This window comes from Chiloscyllium plagiosum, chromosome 3 (assembly GCF_004010195.1).
Source record: "Chiloscyllium plagiosum isolate BGI_BamShark_2017 chromosome 3, ASM401019v2, whole genome shotgun sequence".
NCBI lineage: Eukaryota > Metazoa > Chordata > Chondrichthyes > Orectolobiformes > Hemiscylliidae > Chiloscyllium > Chiloscyllium plagiosum.
Genome location: NC_057712.1, coordinates 124024135 through 124029773, shown reverse-complemented (window position 1 = coordinate 124029773; position 5639 = coordinate 124024135). Strand labels below are relative to the sequence as shown.

Sequence of the window (5639 nt, the reverse complement as noted above, 5' to 3'; positions counted from 1 at the left end):
TGAAAGCGCACTAAAACTCTCTGAATATCTTTTTCTTGAAAAACAAATGAATAGGATGTCTTCAACAACAGTGAAAGAATAAAAGAAAACTACTACTCCCAAAATGCCTCGCCGCGTATCTTGGAAACAGCAACCGCTCAGCTAATTGGCCAGCGCCAGTGCTGAGCTCCCTTCAGTTTTGTGGTTTGTGTTTGGTTGCGATGGACGAGTGACGTCCAAGTCTGATTGAAGGCGTCTCAAAAAAAGTGAAAACAATCCAATGTCAGAGAGAGAGAGAGCTGGGAGAACGCTAGTGGGAAGCAAACCAGCGGCGCCGGCTCAATCTGAGAAGTGGAAGCTTTGCAAACAAAACGTGTCCTTCCTCTTACAACTTCTGACAGACTTCCAAGGATCTATTTAAATTTAAAAAAAAACTCTTCCCCCCCCCCCTTCTCCTTCTGTTCTCCTCTTGGAAATCTGGGTGACTTGTCCAGCAGGCAGGAGGGGAAAAAAAACTGGAAAGAAATCCAATAGAAATGATTTGAGTGTAAGTACTTACAACGCATGAAATGCAGATTGCGACAGTTTTATTTTCACCAGAGAAACATCAGCGAAGCTGCCCCACTCGTGGCAACGTTATGATGTAAAGTTTGTGACAATGCTGTTTGTTATTCGCGTCTTGCTGCCTCACAGACCGGAGGGGAGAGTCAGCGAGAGTCTACTCCCTCTCTCAGAGTCTTTTCTTGAATGAGTCACTTGCAGGGAAAAAAAGTTGCGGGGTCGTGTATTCGGTAAAACATATATCTGCGCTGAGAAATCATTGAAAGACAGTCCATCCAGGGCCGTTGGTGCAGAGGTTTGCTATTAAATTGAAACGTTTGCCTGAGGTTCTGGGAGAGTCATGTTGCGGGGAAAGAGAATACGTTCGTGATCTTTGCTTTTCCTTCCCGCTAGATTCCCATGATTTTGCGAATATTCTCTCGAGCTCTTTCTTTCACGCAGGACATTTGTTAATTTTTTTCATCTTCCAGTTATGTTGCAAGATTGGCAGACATTGCAATAACTGGCAATGGGGTGGGGGGGGGGGGTGCTGCGAGAGAGGTTTACAAGAGCTGCTAGGGTCTGTGCTCAGTTTTCAGTTCGGTTCGATATTTAAGTTGAGCGTGCGTGTGTGTGTGTTCTGTTACATGCAAAGAGACAACCTAGTATTTCTGCTGTCTGGAGACCCACAGTCTCTGCAGACAGATGATCCCTTTGGAGAACGAGAGTATGATATTTGAATGTGGGGGCTGAATTCAGTCCTGATGTATCTCTGGCCCGACAGCAGACCCATCGCTACTTTCTTTTCAATTGTAATCAACGCGGTTCGTTCTAACAGAGTAATTCTAACGGTTCCTCAGTGGATACAGATCGAATTACGCGTTTGCTTTAAATTGTAGCTTCCACGGACAGATTAAGTTATGTGTTTGATACGTACTTTATTACTTTTGCAACACTTGCCTCTAGCCTACGTGTGTGTTTTTATAGAAATAATAATCTTGATTCCAGCAATGCTTACTTGAGTGCTTGGTTTGAGCAGCTCTGGGCTGTACATACTGTAAATAATCGGAGAGGAGAGGCTTTAAAGGTGGCCTTAAGTCTCACCTCTCTGACCAAATCTTGGGTCAGCCGAGCCAAACACACAGAAAAATAAACCGCCCCTGGGTGATTTTTGGTGGTAGACGTGATTTGATATCACTTTTTGTGAAGCGAGCTGCGATGTTTCATGGAAATGAGTAACTGCTGGAAGACGAGGAGGTTGTTTGAAGCTCCCGTCCCCCCGCCCCCCCTTCCCTGCACCCGGCCTTCATTCCACGGTACACATCTTTAAAAACGATGATTGTAATGAACTCTTCAGCCTCCCTAAGCCCCATAGGCTGAGAGCCGCAGTGATCACACGGTTTGACTGACCACTACCTCCCCACGGTTCTATCTGCCTTTGCCCTCATTGATACCATCTTCCCCAGGTCGGCATCCTGGTAGCTCAACCACCCTCGCCCAGGAAATGCCAATGCCGACCCCCAGCATCTGTTCATTCATGTCAACAGAAGCTGGGAGAAAGCCAAGCGGGAAAGTGTTCTCCTTTGAAAGGTTTCAATGGAGTTCATTGTCTGATGCCTCTTGGATGCAGTGAAGCCGCTTAATCAGCGGCTGGTCGGAGCTCCGGTTAAGAGAATGGCAGGAGGAGCCCCACTGCCAGTGTTGGGGGGTCCCACTTCCAGAGTTGGGGGACTGTGTTGGGGAGGTGTGTTAGGGGTCCCAGTGCCAGTGTTGAGGGTCGCAGTGCCAGCGTTAGGGAAGTTGTGTTAGGGGTCCCAGTGCCAGTGTTAGGGGAGCTGTGTTAGGAGTCCCAGTGCCAGTGTTAGGGGTCCCAGTGGCAGCGTTAGGGGAGCTGTGTTAGGAGTCCCAGTGCCAGTGTTAGGGGAGCTGTGTTAGGAGTCCCAGTGCCAGTGTTAGGGGCCCCAGTGCCAGCGTTAGGGGAGCTGTGTTAGGAGTCCCATTGCCAGTGTTAGGGGCCCCAGTGCCAGCGTTAGGGGAGGTGTGTTAGGAGTCCCAGTGCCAGTGTTAGGGGAGCTGTGTTAGGAGTCCCAGTGCCAGTGTTAGGGGTCCCAGTGCCAGTGTTAGGGGTCCCAGTGCCAGTGTTAGGGGAGCTGTGTTAGGAGTCCCAGTGCCAGTGTTAGGGGTCCCAGTGCCAGTATTAGGGGAGCTGTGTTAGGGGTCCCAGTGCCAGTGTTAGGGGAGCTGTGTTAGGGGTCCTAGTGCCAGTGTTGCGGATCCCAGTGCCAGTGTTGCGGATCCCAGTGCCAGTGTTAGGGGTCCCAGTGCCAGTGTTGCGGGTCCCGGGGAGAGTTTGCAGTGGCGACCTGTGAAGCTGACAGGTGCCGGGGGAGAGAGTTAGGAGTCCCAGTGCCAGTGTTAGGGGTCCCAGTGCCAGTGTTAGGGGAGCTGTGTTAGGGGTCCCAGTGCCAGTGTTAGGGGAGCTGTGTTAGGGGTCCCAGTGCCAGTGTTGCGGGTCCCGGGGAGAGTTTGCAGTGGTGACCTGTGAAGCTGACAGGTGCCGGGGGAGAGAACCCAGTCTCTATGGGCGATGTAGAGGGTGTGGAGAGGGTGACTGGAACAGGTCAGCCATGCCGCCTGTCAGCTGTCTCCGGTAAAGGCTGCCACTGTCTGGAGAGGAGCTTGAGAGTGGTGTGTGCCTGCCTCTTCCTCCCCGACACGAGGGCGCGGTGTGGGAAACGGAGAGAGGGGAGGGGTAAGTAATGGGGAGGGGGCAGAGGGTTGGGGAAGGGGAGAAGGGAAGGATGAGGTGGGCGGGGATGGTTCACGTTAATCCCAGACTTGAGATACAGAAGAATTTCAATATTAAAGCAGGCGGAGGGTGGTTTTGAACTCTCCGGGGTTAGCAAGGAGTCCCAGGCTTTAGGCAGACTAACCGGATACAACTGGTTGTGTTCTCTGTGTGTGGGTCGAATGTCCACCCGATTTGCGTTCAACGTCTGTGTACATATATATTCCATGTGCACTGTCTATCTGAGTGTACAGTGTAACTAAACCAGTGCCCACTGACGGTGGAGACGGTAAGGGTAATATTTCAGAACGGGAAATGATACTCCTACCTTCCCACTGACATTGTGCTGAGCAATGAAGGAACGTTGGATTCAGGAACAGGGGCACTGGGACCCGGAGCTATCCGGCCTTCGTTCAGTCCAGTTGCCAGTTTTTCTGAGCGCCTTGCCTCCTCCCCTCTTCCTAGTGCCAGTGGGGGCGCGATTTCCTCTTGGAATGATGCGCAGTTCAATCTCGCCGCGACATTGAGAGCTTCCCCGCACAAGTGTTGAATACTGAACCCAACCGAATGTGACCCTTTGGGGGCTGTGTCCAATCTGCAGACAGTTACTATCTGTCCCCACCACCACATTGAATCTGAGAGTTAAAAAGATCAATTGGCATTACCGGCTGTGTCTTGGGGATGGTATATTGATGGAGTAACCAAAGGTATCCATTCTGTTTAAATCCTGTATTATACAGAGTTAATCCCAGTGCCTGTGGGATTGCGGTTTAAATATTTACTCTGCAGGACCGATCCTGGATTCATCGAGGTGGTGTTTTCAAACTGTCCAGCACACAAGGAGTTAACTGAAATGGTTTTATTGAGTTGGAGGATACCTAGTGTCCGGCCTCACCCCGAATTCACGGTTCCCAGTGCAGACCAAGGACCATTTTCGTTTTCCATAAAAATCCCGACCTTTAACCCCTTGTACCTCAACGATAGCGAATGTCCTCGTCAGCCCTTGACAATGTTATTGAACGCAATGATTTTTTTTTCCACGATATTTTCCATCAACCCGTGCAGAGATGGAGCAGGTAGGACTTGAACCCCGGACCTGCTGGGGAAGCCCTATTACCCTCATAATTCAGGTTAAAAATCAAACAACACCAGGTTATAGTCCAACAGGTGTATTTGGAAATACAAGCTTTCAGGGCGCTGCTCCTTCGTCAGGTAGCTAGTGGGGCAGGACCAGAGGATACCGAATTTGTAATAAAAAATCAAAATGTCAGACAACTGATGCGATGTATTGAACAAACCCAGATTGCTGAGAATGGGTTGCAGGTTGTGTGATTTTTTTTAACTTTGTCCACCCCAGTCCAACACACCGGCTCTTCCACACCAGGAACAGCTCAGGTTACCTGACACACTCTCCTTTTCCCTGGCCCCGCACAAAGTAAACTTTGATTTTGAAACGTTGATATCCAATTAACCGTTTCAGAATCCCCACAAACGGCAGCCAGCCCTCCTTCCCCAACACAGCCATGTGCTGGTTAACCACGCTCTCTTTTTTTCGTACCAAGAGCCAATTTCTTGCTGCAAAGATTGGGACCAGACCGTGCCTCTAGCTGCACGGGAAGGCGGTGAGCTCTGTATGCCCCGTCCCTCCCAGACCTTTCAGTAAACCGCCCTGGTGGCTTTAAATGCATTATTGTTCAGCTTTCGTGACAACCCGAGCCCTTCATTCCCTCCCGGCGGCCGTAGATTTATTGAGTGCAACTTCCACAATTGGCCACGGCGGCATTGGAAGCGGCCAGCCCTTGTGACAGCGGGAGGGTGACTGGCAGTATTAATGTCCGGGCAATGTGAGAATGATGCAGACTGACAGTGCAGGCCTCTCTCGAGCTGATCACTTGTGTTTTTATATGTGTGTGTGTCCTTTCAGCGACAGGCTCTCACCACCTCCACCCCCTCCAAATTACCCATCTCCTCCCTTCCTCTCCCGAAAATAGGTGATTGAACCCGCGGCTCGCTGAGCGTTGACAAGCGGATTGTGTTCCTGCACCCGTTCCCTGTTCAACACCACACAAAGGTGTCATTGAACTGCCAGGGGAAGCGGTGTGGCCACGGGGAGGGGGAGAGTGGACAGACACTGGCGGCGATGCAATTCCTGACGCGCCCAGAAAACAATATTTAAATCTTGTGGCATTAAAAACCGATCGCTCTTCCGTGCACTGCACGCACCTCAACTGTTTTTTGCTGTGTGTGTGTGTGTGTGAGAGAGAGAGTGTGCGTATGTGTAGTGGGAATGGGGCTGGTTTGGGGATGATGTGTGTCTGTGCTGGGGGGGATG

At 50.6% G+C, this 5639-nt stretch overlaps 1 protein-coding gene across 4 annotated transcripts in view; it reads left to right on the top strand.

The window, feature by feature from the left end:
- Positions 1–243: 243 nt before the first annotated feature.
- Positions 244–5639, top strand: part of daam2 (dishevelled associated activator of morphogenesis 2) — a 326991-nt gene continuing 321595 nt past the window's right edge. For 2 of the 4 annotated variants that reach the window (XM_043687248.1, XM_043687244.1), the window contains exon 1: positions 244–526. The gene's annotated coding sequence lies outside the window, so the exon portion shown is untranslated. Of the gene's footprint in view, positions 527–2930; positions 3272–3338; positions 4015–5639 lie in introns of those variants that run through there. The other 2 variants (XM_043687246.1, XM_043687247.1) reach the window with 2 other exon arrangements.